This window comes from Myodes glareolus, chromosome 2 (genome assembly GCF_982192425.1).
Source record: "Myodes glareolus chromosome 2, mMyoGla1.1, whole genome shotgun sequence".
NCBI lineage: Eukaryota > Metazoa > Chordata > Mammalia > Rodentia > Cricetidae > Myodes > Myodes glareolus.
Genome location: NC_142027.1, coordinates 107415187 through 107436850, shown reverse-complemented (window position 1 = coordinate 107436850; position 21664 = coordinate 107415187). Strand labels below are relative to the sequence as shown.

Genomic DNA, 21664 nt, shown 5'->3' with positions numbered 1-21664 from the left:
AGCTCCCAGTGTCAAGGTCCGTGAGACTGGGAAATCCCAAATGTTTCAGAACCAATGCTAGATCCAAATGCTCTCCATCCAACATGACTTTCTCTGCAGCTTCAGAATAAAGCCCAGTCCACTAAATGTCGTTTAGGAACAATTTCCTATCATTTCTCACAAAGAACAATTGATGTCACTTCCAAGATCGGAGGAGTAACAGCAAGGAGTAACCCAAGGTAGTTTCTCTGTCTAATAACAGAGACTGTATTATTTTTATCACAGCAGTGAACATTTCCTTATCAGAGAGCACCTTAAGGGACAACAGGACTCCCTAGTCTCATGCCTTCTGAGAACAGGGGAGGCATGGCAGATGGAGGAGTTGGGGAAGTTGGCCTGGGGAAGATGAGGCTGAAGCAGCTGGTTCCATGGCTTTTTCAGACCCTTACTGCATCCAGTCACCTAATTCCTCCTGCTGCTCTCCAGTGCTTTAAGGTTTTCTGTCTTCCCAAACTAATCAGCACTCCATATTAAAGACCAAGCATTCAGGTACATATGGAAGTGTCAGTCCTTTCACATCAAACCTTGAGAACTGTTTTTCCCAGTCTTGGGTGAGCACCATAGTCAGAAAAAGGACATAATCAGAAAGCCTAGGTTGACCTAGACTAGGGACTTGTGTCTGGACTACTTGAGGTTAGAACTGCTTCAGTGTCCTTTTCACTGTGCCCATAAGTTCTCAAAGAACTAACTCTATAGCGTAGACATCCTCACCTCCCCACTCCTGATATTCAAGTTTTTTCTTAAACTCATATAGATGGATCTAAAAGGTGGTAGGCCTCATTGAACATAGCACTGTGGTGGATTGTCTCTGATTGAAATACATGGTTTTGTTTTGTGGTGCACAGAACCTGGCTAATCAGGAGGGCCATCAAGAGAATAGGTGACATTTGGGGGTCAAAAAAGCTTGGAGGATGGAATCGTACTGGGCGTGTTCACAGTGTAAACCATTGTGAAGCTTATTTTCTGCAATTATCTCCTACTAGCGAAGACCTAAAATCAGAAAAGAGTATTTTTCAAATGTGAAAGAATCATGCTCATTTAAGAGAAAAAATTAAGGGTGGTTTAAAGCAAGAAACTAACTTGAAAGCAGAAATTAATTCAAACACCCTTGTAGAGATAGATAAAAACCAGAATCTAGGAAGGAAACACAAACTCTTCTGGTCAAATCAGATCAGCATGTCTGTTTCCAAGTGATCAACAATATCCATGAGAACGTGACCCAAATTCTGAGTCCAAGTTCCCTGAAGTCAACAAGTCAACACCTTCTCTGCAGTGTGAGAATAAGACTTAGACTGGCTAGTGCTTTCAGTGCCCGGGGTCTGTAAGATCTCCCTATGTGCCCAGTGAGGTCACTGCATAAAGGTCATTTTACTATTGAGGACCAAAAGAATTTTTCCTCGTGGTGTCTCCCAGAACTACATTTCTTTCTTTGGACTATAAAGCAAACAGCAGTAACACCAAGAAGGCACTCAGTGAGCTTTGTGCTGACCTGAGTGAGAGATGTGTTATTCACTGGAGAGTGAACACATGGGCTCCGTCAATATTGCTTTCACCTAAACCCTCAAATTCTCTAGTGTTTCTGACTGCTGAAGACCTCCTGGTTTCTATACTCGTGATACTCAAACCCTGTTTATTAAACTCCCAACTATGGGAATCATAGGGGGGGGTACCCTGTCCTGGACACAGCGACACCATTAGAAAATGTGTTGTCCCTCTATATACCAGCCATATTTTGTCTCATGAGTGGCATGGTGGCAGGTGAAGAGTCATACAATGATGAGGGAATTGATAAAACAAGGAAATGCTGTGGGAAGTAACAAAGCTGGTGAGTTGTTGAATGCTTTAATTTTACAACAAATATGTACTGACAACAGCTTTAAAGTTTAGAAATAAACCAATGTACAAAATGGCAAAGAAAAATATGTAGATAGAAGAAAATGCTTGGTAATAAAAAGAGAAAAGTTGAAGCAAATGTAGAAAGTAAAAAAAAAAGAAATAGAAAAGAAAAAGAAAAAGAAAAAAAGAAAAATATGCTCTGTGGTACCAGAGCTCGCCACAAGATGCTTCCTTCCTAAAGTGCTGTCCCTTGCACAAAGTCTCCTTCCTCCTGTCTTCCTACACCTCAGTATCTGCCAACACTGTCTTCTGTCTGCTTCTGTCTCAACCACCCCAGTCTCTTCATGAGCAGGAATAGGTGTGAAAAATTCTTCTAGGTTGCCAGATACCTTAATGTTCGTATCCAAAAATGGCTGAAGCCTGCCTGTGGCAAAGTGCCTTGCAAAGAACATATCAAATACAAATGCTAATTTGGTGATCCAAGTGCATCATATCCTTGAAATTTCATTTCCCGGTCCTTGTTATCCCTTACCTGGATGTTGTATATTCCCTGTAGGGAGGCTGCAAGAAAGCCTTTCAAACAGCTTCTTGATCTTCCCCCTCACACCTTTGGAGCTCCTTCTAGTGTGCTTGTTGGCAGCTATGGGTGCTTTCTGGAGCTGCTCATCTGGAGATTCAGATGCTACCTCCTTCCTCATAATGTCTTCAACTATTTCATACTGGTTTTCATGCTAGGAAAGGGATGGAATGGACACAGCATAAAGGATATCCCATGTGTTCAGACTGGTAATGTAAGAACTGGTGGAGTTGTTGTGTCTGTTGTCAGGAACATCTCCCTCAAGATCTTTTTCTTCAGATGTTTATCCACGATCTCTAACACATCTAAATTTGTGTTAGTAAAAGTGATGTCCTCCATCCTAGCCTCCTCCTGTGTGCCCTGAGAGGTTTTTTTGCCACATTTTCTGCCTCCTTCCGTGTCTTTAATTCCTTGATCTCAGCACCCTGTGGGGCAGAATTCAAAATGAATTATGATCTGATGTAAAAATCAGGGGAGCTGGACTTAGAGAAGCCCTTGCTAGTTTCTTCATTTACCTCCTGCCCATTCTTTACTTCGGTTTCTGTCATGAATATTGGCAGAGCCAGCTCACTCCATCTCCTCTGCAAAGGAAACTGAGGGAGGGTGAGATGACATGCACGTCTCCTGGAGTAGCAGACCTGTGGGTGATGTCTGCTTTTCCTCCGGTAGATATGATTTTTTTGGTACAGTAAGTCGTTTTGTTCTTAGTTGTCATGAAATCTCTTTGGCACAGTTGTTTCCAAGTTCTCCTCAGCCAGAATGTGAGTGAGGGAACAGGTTGTATTTACTAAAGTGGAAATGGAGCACTCTGATGATAATTCCCTGGATGCTTGGAAACTGTCATCATTGAGATTGATAGAGGAGAGTTATCTGCCATGTCCTCCACCTTTTCTGGAGAGAAATGGCTCTGCCACATGATGCTAGAAAGAAAACAAAAGCAAAATCAGCAGTAAATGACAAAGTTAGTTTGTACGTCAAAAAAATCAAAAGTCTCACAAGCATGTTAATGATGCATGTTGGTGGTCAAAGATGCAAAAACAAACAAAGCACAACATTCCAGCCTCAAAACTTTTATGAGAAAGTGTAAGAAACAAGAGAGATAGAGATAACTTGGCAGTTGAAACAAAGAGCAGGTTCAATGAAAGAATGAACAAATCTGATACCCTTCACATGAACCCCCCAAAGAAGACACATATTATTGAAATGCGAGACAGGAAAGAGATGAGTAAGATTCATCGGAACTCTAGGACCTGTGAGAAAATCTTGTACTCCAAAGTGTTACAATCCTCAAAGAAAGAGATTGCTACATCACAAACGGGACCCAATCAAAGAGATAAGAGGTTACCAAACATGCACCACAAGCTGCTTTCCCACTGTTGTACCTTGGAATGATGATGAATTCATAAACTTATGAAATATACTAAGAACAATATGAATACAAGATTGAATGATAATAATTCTCTCCCTATAAGGACAGCCTAGGACCAAAGATTGCATAAAGGAATATACCTGCCTTCTTAAAACACAATGGAAAACATGATTCTCAAGCTGCTTCACCAGAGAAAAAAATCATTCTAAACATTCTAAGATGGCAGTAGTACCCTGAAGCCAAAACAATGAATGCACACACACACACACACACACACACACACACACACACACACACTGATAGAGACATACATACACAACAAACTAATACACACACTCACAAAATGTATATATAATGTTCTTGATGCCAATCATCTAAAATGAGATTCCCTGTTCAACACTGTTTAAGAACACATAAGAGATATGTCATGTCCACAGGGCTTCTGCAAGTAGTACTAGGGATTAGTCCACACAAAAACTGATCAATTTACAGACAAGTTTAGAGGGAAGGGTCCATGCCTCCAGGAAGAATGAAATATTGTAGTTTTCTGAAATATACATGGACACAGTATCTCATGTACTGTGCAAATTCCAGAAATACCCTGAGCCTAACTAGAGCCGTGGATGTGTTTATGGAATTTTAAAAAGTGAGTGCAGTGAGCACATGCCAGAGGCTTTTGCAATATAACACAGCAGATGAAAATGATCCTTGCTCACTATATGTATGGATACATGTCTCAAGACATAGTTTCTACTTTTCATAGTTAAGGTTTAAAATAACACAACAAACCCCAAAAGAAATTATAGTACCACATGGCCAAACTAAACTATAGAAAATGGATCAAATTTAGAAAAAAGTCAAATGGGCACAAGCACAAATCAATGTCTCAGACACCAGCAGTGACTCTGTGAATCCAACGATTACACAGAACATGAATCTCATGGCAACAGAAAGGAAAGCTCCCAGTGTCAAGGTCCGTGAGACTGGGAAATCCCAAATGTTTCAGAACCAATGCTAGATCCAAATGCTCTCCATCCAACATGACTTTCTCTGCAGCTTCAGAATAAAGCCCAGTCCACTAAATGTCGTTTAGGAACAATTTCCTATCATTTCTCACAAAGAACAATTGATGTCACTTCCAAGATCGGAGGAGTAACAGCAAGGAGTAACCCAAGGTAGTTTCTCTGTCTAATAACAGAGACTGTATTATTTTTATCACAGCAGTGAACATTTCCTTATCAGAGAGCACCTTAAGGGACAACAGGACTCCCTAGTCTCATGCCTTCTGAGAACAGGGGAGGCATGGCAGATGGAGGAGTTGGGGAAGTTGGCCTGGGGAAGATGAGGCTGAAGCAGCTGGTTCCATGGCTTTTTCAGACCCTTACTGCATCCAGTCACCTAATTCCTCCTGCTGCTCTCCAGTGCTTTAAGGTTTTCTGTCTTCCCAAACTAATCAGCACTCCATATTAAAGACCAAGCATTCAGGTACATATGGAAGTGTCAGTCCTTTCACATCAAACCTTGAGAACTGTTTTTCCCAGTCTTGGGTGAGCACCATAGTCAGAAAAAGGACATAATCAGAAAGCCTAGGTTGACCTAGACTAGGGACTTGTGTCTGGACTACTTGAGGTTAGAACTGCTTCAGTGTCCTTTTCACTGTGCCCATAAGTTCTCAAAGAACTAACTCTATAGCGTAGACATCCTCACCTCCCCACTCCTGATATTCAAGTTTTTTCTTAAACTCATATAGATGGATCTAAAAGGTGGTAGGCCTCATTGAACATAGCACTGTGGTGGATTGTCTCTGATTGAAATACATGGTTTTGTTTTGTGGTGCACAGAACCTGGCTAATCAGGAGGGCCATCAAGAGAATAGGTGACATTTGGGGGTCAAAAAAGCTTGGAGGATGGAATCGTACTGGGCGTGTTCACAGTGTAAACCATTGTGAAGCTTATTTTCTGCAATTATCTCCTACTAGCGAAGACCTAAAATCAGAAAAGAGTATTTTTCAAATGTGAAAGAATCATGCTCATTTAAGAGAAAAAATTAAGGGTGGTTTAAAGCAAGAAACTAACTTGAAAGCAGAAATTAATTCAAACACCCTTGTAGAGATAGATAAAAACCAGAATCTAGGAAGGAAACACAAACTCTTCTGGTCAAATCAGATCAGCATGTCTGTTTCCAAGTGATCAACAATATCCATGAGAACGTGACCCAAATTCTGAGTCCAAGTTCCCTGAAGTCAACAAGTCAACACCTTCTCTGCAGTGTGAGAATAAGACTTAGACTGGCTAGTGCTTTCAGTGCCCGGGGTCTGTAAGATCTCCCTATGTGCCCAGTGAGGTCACTGCATAAAGGTCATTTTACTATTGAGGACCAAAAGAATTTTTCCTCGTGGTGTCTCCCAGAACTACATTTCTTTCTTTGGACTATAAAGCAAACAGCAGTAACACCAAGAAGGCACTCAGTGAGCTTTGTGCTGACCTGAGTGAGAGATGTGTTATTCACTGGAGAGTGAACACATGGGCTCCGTCAATATTGCTTTCACCTAAACCCTCAAATTCTCTAGTGTTTCTGACTGCTGAAGACCTCCTGGTTTCTATACTCGTGATACTCAAACCCTGTTTATTAAACTCCCAACTATGGGAATCATAGGGGGGGGTACCTTGTCCTGGACACAGCGACACCATTAGAAAATGTGTTGTCCCTCTATATACCAGCCATATTTTGTCTCATGAGTGGCATGGTGGCAGGTGAAGAGTCATACAATGATGAGGGAATTGATAAAACAAGGAAATGCTGTGGGAAGTAACAAAGCTGGTGAGTTGTTGAATGCTTTAATTTTACAACAAATATGTACTGACAACAGCTTTAAAGTTTAGAAATAAACCAATGTACAAAATGGCAAAGAAAAATATGTAGATAGAAGAAAATGCTTGGTAATAAAAAGAGAAAAGTTGAAGCAAATGTAGAAAGTAAAAAAAAAAAGAAATAGAAAAGAAAAAGAAAAAGAAAAAGAAAAAAAGAAAAATATGCTCTGTGGTACCAGAGCTCGCCACAAGATGCTTCCTTCCTAAAGTGCTGTCCCTTGCACAAAGTCTCCTTCCTCCTGTCTTCCTACACCTCAGTATCTGCCAACACTGTCTTCTGTCTGCTTCTGTCTCAACCACCCCAGTCTCTTCATGAGCAGGAATAGGTGTGAAAAATTCTTCTAGGTTGCCAGATACCTTAATGTTCGTATCCAAAAATGGCTGAAGCCTGCCTGTGGCAAAGTGCCTTGCAAAGAACATATCAAATACAAATGCTAATTTGGTGATCCAAGTGCATCATATCCTTGAAATTTCATTTCCCGGTCCTTGTTATCCCTTACCTGGATGTTGTATATTCCCTGTAGGGAGGCTGCAAGAAAGCCTTTCAAACAGCTTCTTGATCTTCCCCCTCACACCTTTGGAGCTCCTTCTAGTGTGCTTGTTGGCAGCTATGGGTGCTTTCTGGAGCTGCTCATCTGGAGATTCAGATGCTACCTCCTTCCTCATAATGTCTTCAACTATTTCATACTGGTTTTCATGCTAGGAAAGGGATGGAATGGACACAGCATAAAGGATATCCCATGTGTTCAGACTGGTAATGTAAGAACTGGTGGAGTTGTTGTGTCTGTTGTCAGGAACATCTCCCTCAAGATCTTTTTCTTCAGATGTTTATCCACGATCTCTAACACATCTAAATTTGTGTTAGTAAAAGTGATGTCCTCCATCCTAGCCTCCTCCTGTGTGCCCTGAGAGGTTTTTTTGCCACATTTTCTGCCTCCTTCCGTGTCTTTAATTCCTTGATCTCAGCACCCTGTGGGGCAGAATTCAAAATGAATTATGATCTGATGTAAAAATCAGGGGAGCTGGACTTAGAGAAGCCCTTGCTAGTTTCTTCATTTACCTCCTGCCCATTCTTTACTTCGGTTTCTGTCATGAATATTGGCAGAGCCAGCTCACTCCATCTCCTCTGCAAAGGAAACTGAGGGAGGGTGAGATGACATGCACGTCTCCTGGAGTAGCAGACCTGTGGGTGATGTCTGCTTTTCCTCCGGTAGATATGATTTTTTTGGTACAGTAAGTCGTTTTGTTCTTAGTTGTCATGAAATCTCTTTGGCACAGTTGTTTCCAAGTTCTCCTCAGCCAGAATGTGAGTGAGGGAACAGGTTGTATTTACTAAAGTGGAAATGGAGCACTCTGATGATAATTCCCTGGATGCTTGGAAACTGTCATCATTGAGATTGATAGAGGAGAGTTATCTGCCATGTCCTCCACCTTTTCTGGAGAGAAATGGCTCTGCCACATGATGCTAGAAAGAAAACAAAAGCAAAATCAGCAGTAAATGACAAAGTTAGTTTGTACGTCAAAAAAATCAAAAGTCTCACAAGCATGTTAATGATGCATGTTGGTGGTCAAAGATGCAAAAACAAACAAAGCACAACATTCCAGCCTCAAAACTTTTATGAGAAAGTGTAAGAAACAAGAGAGATAGAGATAACTTGGCAGTTGAAACAAAGAGCAGGTTCAATGAAAGAATGAACAAATCTGATACCCTTCACATGAACCCCCCAAAGAAGACACATATTATTGAAATGCGAGACAGGAAAGAGATGAGTAAGATTCATCGGAACTCTAGGACCTGTGAGAAAATCTTGTACTCCAAAGTGTTACAATCCTCAAAGAAAGAGATTGCTACATCACAAACGGGACCCAATCAGAGAGATAAGAGGTTACCAAACATGCACCACAAGCTGCTTTCCCACTGTTGTACCTTGGAATGATGATGAATTCATAAACTTATGAAATATACTAAGAACAATATGAATACAAGATTGAATGATAATAATTCTCTCCCTATAAGGACAGCCTAGGACCAAAGATTGCATAAAGGAATATACCTGCCTTCTTAAAACACAATGGAAAACATGATTCTCAAGCTGCTTCACCAGAGAAAAAAATCATTCTAAACATTCTAAGATGGCAGTAGTACCCTGAAGCCAAAACAATGAATGCACACACACACACACACACACACACACACACACACACACACACTGATAGAGACATACATACACAACAAACTAATACACACACTCACAAAATGTATATATAATGTTCTTGATGCCAATCATCTAAAATGAGATTCCCTGTTCAACACTGTTTAAGAACACATAAGAGATATGTCATGTCCACAGGGCTTCTGCAAGTAGTACTAGGGATTAGTCCACACAAAAACTGATCAATTTACAGACAAGTTTAGAGGGAAGGGTCCATGCCTCCAGGAAGAATGAAATATTGTAGTTTTCTGAAATATACATGGACACAGTATCTCATGTACTGTGCAAATTCCAGAAATACCCTGAGCCTAACTAGAGCCGTGGATGTGTTTATGGAATTTTAAAAAGTGAGTGCAGTGAGCACATGCCAGAGGCTTTTGCAATATAACACAGCAGATGAAAATGATCCTTGCTAACTATATGTATGGATACATGTCTCAAGACATAGTTTCTACTTTTCATAGTTAAGGTTTAAAATAACACAACAAACCCCAAAAGAAATTATAGTACCACATGGCCAAACTAAACTATAGAAAATGGATCAAATTTAGAAAAAAGTCAAATGGGCACAAGCACAAATCAATGTCTCAGACACCAGCAGTGACTCTGTGAATCCAACGATTACACAGAACATGAATCTCATGGCAACAGAAAGGAAAGCTCCCAGTGTCAAGGTCCGTGAGACTGGGAAATCCCAAATGTTTCAGAACCAATGCTAGATCCAAATGCTCTCCATCCAACATGACTTTCTCTGCAGCTTCAGAATAAAGCCCAGTCCACTAAATGTCGTTTAGGAACAATTTCCTATCATTTCTCACAAAGAACAATTGATGTCACTTCCAAGATCGGAGGAGTAACAGCAAGGAGTAACCCAAGGTAGTTTCTCTGTCTAATAACAGAGACTGTATTATTTTTATCACAGCAGTGAACATTTCCTTATCAGAGAGCACCTTAAGGGACAACAGGACTCCCTAGTCTCATGCCTTCTGAGAACAGGGGAGGCATGGCAGATGGAGGAACTGGGGAAGTTGGCCTGGGGAAGATGAGGCTGAAGCAGCTGGTTCCATGGCTTTTTCAGACCCTTACTGCATCCAGTCACCTAATTCCTCCTGCTGCTCTCCAGTGCTTTAAGGTTTTCTGTCTTCCCAAACTAATCAGCACTCCATATTAAAGACCAAGCATTCAGGTACATATGGAAGTGTCAGTCCTTTCACATCAAACCTTGAGAACTGTTTTTCCCAGTCTTGGGTGAGCACCATAGTCAGAAAAAGGACATAATCAGAAAGCCTAGGTTGACCTAGACTAGGGACTTGTGTCTGGACTACTTGAGGTTAGAACTGCTTCAGTGTCCTTTTCACTGTGCCCATAAGTTCTCAAAGAACTAACTCTATAGGGTAGACATCCTCACCTCCCCACTCCTGATATTCAAGTTTTTTCTTAAACTCATATAGATGGATCTAAAAGGTGGTAGGCCTCATTGAACATAGCACTGTGGTGGATTGTCTCTGATTGAAATACATGGTTTTGTTTTGTGGTGCACAGAACCTGGCTAATCAGGAGGGCCATCAAGAGAATAGGTGACATTTGGGGGTCAAAAAAGCTTGGAGGATGGAATCGTACTGGGCGTGTTCACAGTGTAAACCATTGTGAAGCTTATTTTCTGCAATTATCTCCTACTAGCGAAGACCTAAAATCAGAAAAGAGTATTTTTCAAATGTGAAAGAATCATGCTCATTTAAGAGAAAAAATTAAGGGTGGTTTAAAGCAAGAAACTAACTTGAAAGCAGAAATTAATTCAAACACCCTTGTAGAGATAGATAAAAACCAGAATCTAGGAAGAAAACACAAACTCTTCTGGTCAAATCAGATCAGCATGTCTGTTTCCAAGTGATCAATAATAGCCATGAGAACGTGACCCAAATTCTGAGTCCAAGTTCCCTGAAGCCAACAAGTCAACACCTTCTCTGTAGTGTCAGGATAAGACTTAGACTGGCTAGTGCTTTCAGTGGGCAGGGACTGCAAGACCTCCCAATATGCCCAGTGAGGTCATTGCATAAAGGCATTTATACTATTGAGGACCAAAAGAATTTTTCCTCCTGGTGTCTTCCAGAACTGTGACCAGGAATTCAAAGATAATGAGATGGAGTTAGACCTCTACCACTAGAACTTTTAAGAGAACATTTTGACTATAAAGCAAGCAGCAGTAATACCAAAAATGCACTCTGAGCTTTTTGCTGACCTTAGTGAGAGATGTGTTATTCACTGGAGAGTGAACACATGGGCTTCGTCAATATTACTTTCACCTAGAACCTCAAATTCTCTAGTGTTTCTGACTGCTGCAGACCTTCTGCTTTCTATACTCGTGATACTCAGCCCCTTTTTATTAAACTCCCAATTATGGGAATCATAGGGAGGGTAGCCTGTCCTGGACACTGCGATGCCATTAGAAAATGTGTTGTCCCTCAAAATTCCCAGCCATATTTTGTCTCATGTGTGAAATGGTGGCAGGTTGAAGAGTCTTACAATTAGAAGGGAATTGATCTGACCAGGGAAATTCTGTGGGAACTAAAATAGCTGGTGAGTTGTCGAAAACTTTAATTTTTCAGCTAATATGTACTGACAACAGCTTTAAGGTTTAGAAATAAACCAATGTACAAAATGGCAAAGATAAATATATAGATCATAGAAAATGCTTGGTAATAAATGGAGAAAAGTTGAGGCAAATGTAGGAAGTATAAAAAAAGAAAAGAAAGAGGAAAAAAAGAAAAATCTGCTCTGTGGTACCAGAGCTCGCCACAAGATTCTTCCTTCCTAAATTGCTGTCCCTTTCACAAAGTCTTTTTCCTCCTGTCTTCCTGCACCCCAGTCCCTGCCAACACCGTCTTCTGTCTGCTTCTGTCTCAATCACCCCAGACTCCTCATCAGCAGGAATCAGTGTTAAAAATCCTTTTAGGTTGCCAGATACCTTAACATTCATATCCTATAAATGGCTGAAGCCTGCCTGTGGCAAAGTACCTTGCAAAGAACATATCAAATACAAATACTAATTTTGTGGTACAGGTGCATCATTTCCTTGAAACTTCATTTCCCAGTCCTTGTTATCTCTTACCTAGATGTTGTATATTCCCTGCTTGGGTAGGGAGACAGCAAGAAAGCCTTTCAAACAGCTTCTTGATCTTTCCCATCACACCTTTAGAGCCCCTTCTAGTGTGCTGTTGGCAGCTATGGGTGCTTTCTGGAGCTGTTGTTCATCTGGAGATTTTGATGATAACTCCCTCCTCATAATGTCTTTGACTGTTTCATAGTCATTTTCATGCTGGGAAGGGGATCGAGGGGACACAGCATAAAGGATATCCCATGTGTTCAGGCTGGTGATGTCAGAACTGGTGGAGTGGTTCTGTCTGATGTCATCTCATCCGACAGAAACAGATCTCCCTCAAAATCTTTTTCGTCATTGGTGTTATCCACAATCTCTAACACATCTAAATTTGTGTTAGTAAAAGTGATGTCCTCCTTCCTTACCTCCTCCTGTGTCCCCTCAGATGTTTTTTGGCAGCATTTTCTGCCTCCTTGCGTATCTTTAATTCGTTGATATCAGCATCCTGTGGGGTAGAATTCACAGGTGAGTTAAGATCTGATGTATAAATCAGGGGAGCTGGACTTAGAGAAGCCCTTGCTAGTTTCTTCATTTACCTCTTGCCTGTTGTTTACTTTGGTTTCTGTCATGAATGCTGACAGAGCCAGCTCACTCCATCTCCTCCGCAAAGGAAACCGAGGGAGGGTGAGAGATGCGTATGCTCCTGGAGTAGCAGACCTGTGGATGATGTTTACTTTTCCTCCTGTTGATATGATTTTTCTGGTACAGTAAATCATTTTGTGCTAAGGTGTCATGAAATCAGTTTGGCACAGTTGTTTCCAAGTTCTCCTCAGCCAGAATGTGAGTGAGGGAATAGGTTGTATTTACTAAAGTGGATATTGAGTACTCCGATGTTAATTCTTTGGATCCTTGTAATCTGTCATCAATGAGGTTGATCCAGGAAAGTTCATCTGCCGTGTCCTCCAACTTTTCTAGTGGGGAATGGCTCTGCCACAAGATGCTAGAAAGGGAAAAAAAGGCAAAATCAGCACTAGGAGACAAAGTTATGACTATCAGTTTGTACGTCAAGAAATCAAAAGTCTCACAAGCATGCTAATGATGTATCTTGGTGGTCAAAGATGCAAAAACAAACAAAGCACAACATTCCAGCCTCAAAACTGTTATGAGAAAGTGTAAGAAAGAAGAGAGATAGAGATAACTTGGCAGTTGAAACAGAGAGCAGGTCCTTTGAAAGAATGAACAAATCTGACAACCCTTGACATGAACCCCCCAAAGGAAGACACATATCATTGAAATGTGAGACAGGAAAGAAATGAGTATGATCCATGGGAACTCTAGGACCTTTGAGAAAACCTTGTACTCCAAAGTGTTGACATTCCTTAAAGAAAGAGATTCCTAAATTCACAATGCAGACACAAACAGAAGTATAAGAGGTTACCAAACATGCACCACCAGCTGCTGCATCTCGGTATGATGATGAATTCAGGATCTTATGAAATGTGCTAAGATCCATATGAGTACAAGATTGAAAGATAATAAGTCTCTTCCTATAAGGACAGCCCAGGACCAAAGATTGCATAAGGATTATACCTGCTGTCTTTAAATACAATGGAGTTCAATGATTCTCAAGCTGCTTCACCAGAGACAAAAAAAGATCATTCTAAACATTCTAAGATGGCAGTAGTACCTGATGCCAAAACAATGAATGCACACACATACATACACACACACACACACACACACACACACACACACACAAACTCGTGCATATTTATGGGTTTACACACACACAAACACATACCCCAACACAGACACACTTACACACACACTCTAATACACTCAAAGTATGTAATATATTGTCCTTGTTGCCCATTATCTGAAATGAGATTCCCTATTCAACACTGTTCAATAACAAATTAGAGATACCTCACATTCTCAGTATGTTCAGCAAGGAGTACTAGGGATTAGTCCACACAAAAACTGATCATCAGTTGACAGATAAGTTTAGCGGGAAGGATCCATGTTCATCCACAAAGAATGAAATGTTGTATTTTTCTGAAATACACATGGACACAGCATCTAATGTACTGTGCCAGTTCCAGAGATATCCTGAGCCTAACTAGAGACATGGATGTTTTTGTGGATTCTTAATAGGGGGGTGCAGTAAGCAGATGCCAGGAGCTTTTTCAAAGTAATACAGCAGATAAAAATGATCCATGCTCACTATATGTACCCATACATGTCTAAAAGTAGGATATTTCCTACTTTTCATAGTTGAGGTTTTAAATTAAACAAAAAACTAAAGAAATGACAGTATCTCATAGCCAAACAAAATTATTGAAAAGGGACCAATTAAAAAAAAAGTCAAATGGGCATGTGTAGAAATCAATGTCTCAGACACCAGCAGTGACTCTGTGAATCAAATGATTACACAGAACATGAAACTTATGGAAACAGAAAGGAAAACACCCAATGTCAAGGTCCATGAAACTGGGAAATCCCAAGTGTATCAGTACCAATGCTAGATTCAAATGCTCTCCATCTAACAGGAGTTTCTCTGCAGCTTCAGGATGAAGCCCAGCCACTGAATGTCATTTAGGAAAAAATTCCTATCATTTCTCACAAAGAACAATTGATGTAACTGACAAGGTTGGACCAGTAACAGCATGGAGTAACTGTAGGTAGTTTCTCTGTCTAAAATTAGGGACTGTATTATTTTTATCATGGCAGTGAACATTGTGTTAACAGGATGCAACTTAAGGGACAAAAGGACTGTCTTGTCTTATGCCCTCTGAGGACAGAGAGAACAGTTAGAGGAGATGGGGAAGTTGGCCTGGGGAAGATGAGGCTGAAACATCTGGTTCCATGGCTTTGGCAGGCCCTTGCTGCATCCAGTCACCTAATTCCTCCTGCTGCTTTCCAATGATTTATGATTTTCTATCTTCCCAAACCAATCAGCACTCCACACTAGAGACCAAGCATTCAGGCACATGAGGAATTGTAAGGCCTTTTACATCAAACCTTGAGGACTTTTTTCAACTATTAGGTTAGCCCCTAGTTACAAAAATGACGGACTCAAGAACTCTGAGTTGACTTAGACTAGGGACTTGGGTCTGTGATGTAGGAGGATCATCTGTCTATGTGTTACTTTCATTGGTTAATAAAGAAACTGCCTTGGCTTTTGATAGGACAGCAGCTTAGATTGGCAAACTAGACAGAAAAAAATGCTGGGAGAAAGAAGTAGAGTCAGGCAGATGCCATGTTGGCTAGACTCATACCAGTAAGCCATGATCTCGTGGTGACATACAGGTTATTAGATATGGGTTAGTCAAGATTTGAGACTTAGCCAATAAAAGGCTGGAGATAATGGGCCATGCAGTGTTTAAATGAATACAGTGTCCATGTAATTATTTCGGGTAAAGCTAGCCAGGAGCCGGACTGCGGCCCGGCACTCCTATCACTACATTTGGTTGCCCAACGTGGTAACTAACTGCATGTAAAAGTTCAGAGGACTTAAAAAAGAATTCTAGACATAAATATAGAGTTTAACACACCTTTTTGCTGTTTGTTAGGGCATGCTATAGAGTGATTTCCTGATTCAGCCACAGCAGCAGAAAAAAAGCTGCACCATTTTAAAATTTTAAATTGCAGCGCAAACACCAGATATAAAGCATTTTGGTGACTTTTATGGGACTGGATATTTTGTCTGCTCAAAATTGGGAAGTACTCTGAGACCATGCCAATGGCTCAGTGCTTCCTTCCTGCACCTGGGCAGATTGTGGAATCAGGCTTAGGCAGTGGGAGAGCATGGCGGATTCCTGCCACCATACAGAGAGATGTTTCCAGGCTGTGTCAGATTTGGATGTAACTTGAATGAAAAGAGTTTCTGTGCTGCACGCTCAGTCTCAGAGTTAAACTGCTGAGTATGGCTCCTACCTGGCAGCCCCAGAGCTAGCAGAAATGGTACATTCACCATTTTTAAATTGAAGAGAGGTGGAGCCAACATCCAGAGCAGCCCACAGCTCTGCAGCTTAGAGGCACAACTGGTTCAGAGTCACCAGTGGCTCTGCCATGTTGAACTGGGCAGGGCAAGTCTGCAGTACCTGTTTTTGACCTAGGAATGTTACAGCTTAGAATCTTAAGTGCTTAAACTGCAAAACAGAAATGCTCTTGGATAGTAAAAAAAAAATACAGGTTCACAATAGGACAGATTCAAACATAGAAGACCTCTAAATGGGTCACATTGTTGGATGACTGTACGTAGGCTTGGGAGAGAGAAGAAAAAGAATATAGAGAATAAAGTTAATGCCTTAAAAAAGGGGTAAAGTCTTTAAAGAGACAGAGTACAGATTAAAAGAAATAAAGAAAATAAGCCATGTAAAATGGAAAATTCACAGAGAGTTTGAATTCTGTATATTGTGTTTTCTTTAAAATTTTTGACTGTAAAGAAGCTAAGCACAGAAAGACATTTTATTATATGGGCTGCCAAGCTAGCCAGAATGGATATCATAAGGGTACTATGACTTCAGAATTTGAGTCTAAGAATATAATGTTTGGAAAGGAGGTCCTTCTTTTGTTTTCACAGAGGATGAGACCCTGTGGATTGCTTCTGTCCCAATATGGTATGATAGACCACGTCTTCCTGAAAGGTTGCTGTGAACACCCTCAAAAAACTACTTTACTCAACTGCTGACTGAGAGGAACCTAGCACACAGGTTATACCATGAAAGACCTGATTAACAGCATCCCTATACAGCAGGAAGAAGTTTGGAGAGAAATAACTACATCCATATTCCCAGATATTGTTTATAAATGTTCTTTTATATTTAATGGGGGATATGATATAGATATGAATAATTTGCATTGGTATGGATTTTAATGTCAATTTTGTTAAATGTATATGTATTTCTGATCTTGATTAAGGTATTGTGATTGTGTAGTTCATTTAAAAATATAATATATAATTAAGAAATATAGGTTGTTAATGGATAATCATCTATAATAATCAAGCTTGTAGTCATTTTAGTTAAATTTTCTAGATATATAGAGATATATTTCAGTTAGATAGGCATTCTTCATATCTTTCAAAGACTACAGAATATGACATTTTAAATGTTTTAATAACTTAGGGCTTTTCATGACAATGAGACACATCTGCTCCTGGCAGCACCAATGTACATCAAGAGGAAGATGGGCATTGAAGAGGCTCCTGATGGAGTTTGATAGCCATTTGGGCAAGAAACTGATCTTGCCTGGACTGTTGCATAAACTGGACACTGAGAACCAACAGAGAGAGGACAGCTGAACTTGCCAAAAGGTTAGATGGTCTTTTGGGGTTCCTGAATCATCAAAGAGTCTGTGAGACATTCTGCGGGACACAGCAGATAGTGACTGAACTGCCGTTGAAATGTCCTGCTTCATGGAAAAGTCTCCTGGATACTATGGGCCCGAAAGGCTGAAGATGGATGCCCCAACGGTACAAAAGAACTTTGGGTGACTGTCCAGGCAGCGAGATGTCTCTGTAATTTCTAGAATTTGGAAGTTGCTTATTTTTTGTTTGCTTAGGTAATATTATATCCTTCTGGAGTCCTTGATGGAGTTGAAGAATAGATAGTTATAGTTTTCCTTAGTTCTGATAAAAGATAACGTAGATATAAATATTGTAACTGTAATTCTTGCTTGATAACTGTTTTGTTTTATGTATTTTTACTATGTTAAAGTTAAAGCCTTCCTTTTTGTTTAAACAGAAAAGGGGGAAATGATGAAGGAGGGTCATCTGTCTATGTGTTACTTTCATTGGTTAATAAAGAAACTGCCTTGGCTTTTGATAGGACAACAGCTTAGATAGGTGGAGTAGACAGAACAGGATGCTGGAAGAAAGAAGCAGAGTCAGGCAGATGCCATGAGTCCCCTTCCCGAGATGGTTGTTGACTAGACTCAGTAAGTAAACCATGACCTCGTGGTGGCATACAGATTATTAGATATGGGTTAGTCGATATGTGAGAGTTAGCCAATAAGAGGCTAGAACTAATGGGCCAGGCAGTGTTTAAATGAATACAGTTTCTGTGTAATTATTTCAGATAAAGCTAGCCGCAAGCCGGGCAGGAATGCAGCCCACTGCTCCTTCTACAGGTCTGGACTACTTGAGGTTGGAACTGCTTCAGTGACTTTTTCACTATGCCTATAAGTTCTCTAAGAACTCTCTAGGATAGACATCATCTCCTCTACACACCTAATATTCAATTTTTTTCTTAAACTCATATGGATGGATCTAAAAGATGGTAGGCCTCATTTAATGTAGCAGTGCACTGGGCTGTCCATAATTGAGATTGCATGGTTTTGTTTTGTGGTGGATGGGACATAGTAATTCAGGAAGGTCATCAAGAGAACAGGTGACATTTGGGGCTCAAAAAAGTTTGGAGATGTAATCAAACTGGGGATGTTTACAGTGTACACCATTGTGAAACTTACTTTCTGCAATTATCTCCTACTAGCTAAGACTTAAAATTAGAAAAGAATATTTTAAAAATGTCAAAATAACATGCTCATTCAAGACAAGAATTAAGGGTGGTTAAAAACAATGAACTAATTTGAAAGCACAAATTAATTCAAACACCATTCAAAAGATATAGATCAAAACAACAATCCAGGAAAGAAACACAAACTCTTTTGGTCAAATTAGATCAACAAGTCTGCTTCCAAGTGATCAATAATAATCATGTGAACATGACCCAAATTCTGAGTCCAAATTCCCTGAAGCCAACAAGTCAACACCTTTTCTCAGTGTGAGGGCAAGACTCAAACTGGCTAGTACCTTCAATGGGCAGGGACTGCAAGACCTCACAATGTGTCCAGTGATGTCATTACAACAAGGCACTCATACTATTCAGAACCAAAAGAATTTTTCCTCCTGGTGTCCCCCAGACTGCATTTCTTTCTCCCTAGTCATGACCAGTTTTTGAGAAGAAGCAACATCCATAAGTCCTACATGCATATTCTGGATCACAATGCACAGGAAAGGCATGAATGGAGTCTTGGGAAGGTCGATCTCAAGCATGCTTGCATGGCTTTTCAGAGTTTCATTGCCTGTAATGACCCAATTTCTCCTTTGGGTTCTACCACCCAGCTGTTTCACAACCTTCCCAGATATCACGCCCTTGTAGAGACCAGGGATTCAGAGATATGAGATGGTGTTAGATCTCTGTCATACAAACGTTAATGAGAACATTTTGAGTATAAAGAGAATAGCAGTAACACCAAGAATGGACTCAATGAGCTGCCTGATGACCCAAGTGAGAGATGTGGTTATTCACTGGATAGTGATCACAAGGGCTTTGTCAATATTGCTTTTACCTAGACTGTCAAATTCTCTAGTGACTCTGACTGTTGCAGACCTCCTTATTTCTTTATTCATGATACTCAGTTTTTTTTATTAAATTCCACTTATGGGAATCATGTGGTACACTGTCCAGAACACTGTGATGCCATTAGGAAATGTGTTGTTCTTCAAGATGTCCTAACTCATATTTTATTTTATGAGTGGGATGGTGTCAGAGGATGAGTCTTACAATGATAAGGGAATTCATAAGGCCAATGAAATGCTGTGGTAAGTAGCAAAGCTAATGAGTTGGGTCCAAGTGCATGGTATAGTCAAACTATTTTCTAAAGCTAATATGTACTGACAAAAGCTTTAGGTTTAGAAATAAACCAATGTACAAAATGGCTAAGATAAATGGGTAGATATTAGAAAATAGTTGGTAATAAAAAGAGAAAATCTGAAATAAATGCACAAAGCAAATCCAAAACTACAAACTATAAACCAAAGTCTAAACCAACTGCTCCCTAACCCCAGTGCCCTGGGTAAAAAACTCACTGTGTTCAGGTCAGTGGCGATCACCGATGTTCAATTTCAAAGAGGATCCTAATAAAGTAATGCTCTCAGAACAAAATTCTGAGTCCCACTGCTTTGTAGCCTACTAACAGCTTCACTTACATGGGCTGGGGACTGTCTTTGCACACAATGGCTCCCTGTGAGGTCATACAAGCTGTGGACCAATCACAGCTAGCCAAAATCCTTCACCATTTTCTAGTTCTTTTCATGGCTCCTCCCAAATCTATGTCAAAATACAACTTCAAGAGGCAGAGGTTGTCTTGTATTATGCTTTCTGAATACCAGGCTCGGCTTAGTGTTGGGTTCAGCTTCTGGCCCTGACAGGAGAGTGTGAGGCAACTGTTATCACTGCATTGATAGTTTTCCAGGGGTTTTAAAGATCAACCACCTCCAGCCTGGCCACACATCCCTGAGTTCCCTAATTACTCAAACAGGACTGCCTAAGGGGCACAAGGGATCAAGCATATGAGACCGTAGAGGATATATCAAATTCAATCCATGACAAAGACCTTTTACCCTTAACGGTAATGATAAATAAGGGCAAAGAAAATGATAGACTCAGGAAGATTTCTGGTTCCTTGGATTATGGAGACTGGTTTTGATTGGTTATGTAGGGTTCTTTAATGGCCTTTAGTATTGTGACCTATAATTCTGTATCAACATTTGGTTTTTCCAATCCTCATCATCTCTGTACTCAAGAGTATTCAATTCTTTTTGCTTTCAACTTAGACTGATGGATTTAAAAGATGTGGTCCCTCACTGGCACTGAGATGCTGTAACAAGATGCTCTGTTTCCAATGCAACCAAGGCCATGTGAGGAACCTCTGTGGGCCTCAGAGAATGAGGCTTCATCATAATTATATCATAAGAACCAATATAATGATATAATATTTGTATTTTAATAAATAAATCTTGCCTGAAGACAAGAGGCATAGCTAAAGCACTAAAGTTCAGGTAATGTTGAAACACACCTTTTTTTCCAGGATTAGGGTTTCAGAGGACAAAACATCTCTGAGAGTTCAATGCTACCCTGGACTACACAAGACCAATGCACAAGCAATTCCAGGAAGTGGAACCTCACACCTTTAATTCGAGTACTAGGGAGTCACATATTTAATCCCAGTAGTATAGGTCATAAAAATGAGAGGAGAGAGAGGCTTAGTCTCTTAGTCTGTGGCTGCCAAGCCTTGGTAGAGGTAAGACTTCTTTAGTGGCTAGGCTACTTTTCTGCTTTTCAGATTGAATCCCAATTTCTGTCTCTGGGTTTTTATTATTAGTGCTACAACCCTGATCTGATTTCCCATCACAATACATAGATTTCATAAAATAGTGATTGATTATTACAATATTAATGAGAAAGTTTAGTCATTCCAGAGTACTGTATGTTGTAAGGGGGGAGGGCGCTTGTTCATCCCAGCAACTGGCTATCTTAGGCCTGAAATAGTCACACAGAAATTGTATTAATTAAATCATTGCTTGGCCCATTATCACTAGCCTCTTATTGACTATCTCTCACACTTTGATTTAACCCATTTCTATTAATCTGTATATCCCCACGTAGCAGTGACTTACCATAAAGATGCTAACCAGCAGCATCTGTCTCAGGTGGAGGATCCATGGCTTCTCTCTGACTCTGCTTTTTTCCTCCCAGTGTTCAGTTCTGTCTTCTCTGCCTACCTAAGTTCTGCCCTATCAGGCCAAAGCAGTTTTCTTTATTCATTAACCAATGAAAGCAACACACAAACAGAAGGAACTCCTGCACCAACTCTAC

At 40.3% G+C, this 21664-nt stretch overlaps 1 long non-coding RNA gene across 1 annotated transcript; it reads right to left on the bottom strand.

Moving 5' to 3' along the window:
- Positions 1 to 12426: 12426 nt before the first annotated feature.
- LOC125396824 (uncharacterized) lies at positions 12427 to 19976 on the bottom strand. The gene is made up of 3 exons (XR_014999663.2): positions 19876 to 19976; positions 12599 to 13002; positions 12427 to 12507 (listed from the first exon to the last, which is right to left on the bottom strand). It is a non-coding gene; the product is annotated as an uncharacterized LOC125396824 (long non-coding RNA).
- Between the last annotated feature and the right edge of the window lie 1688 nt (positions 19977 to 21664).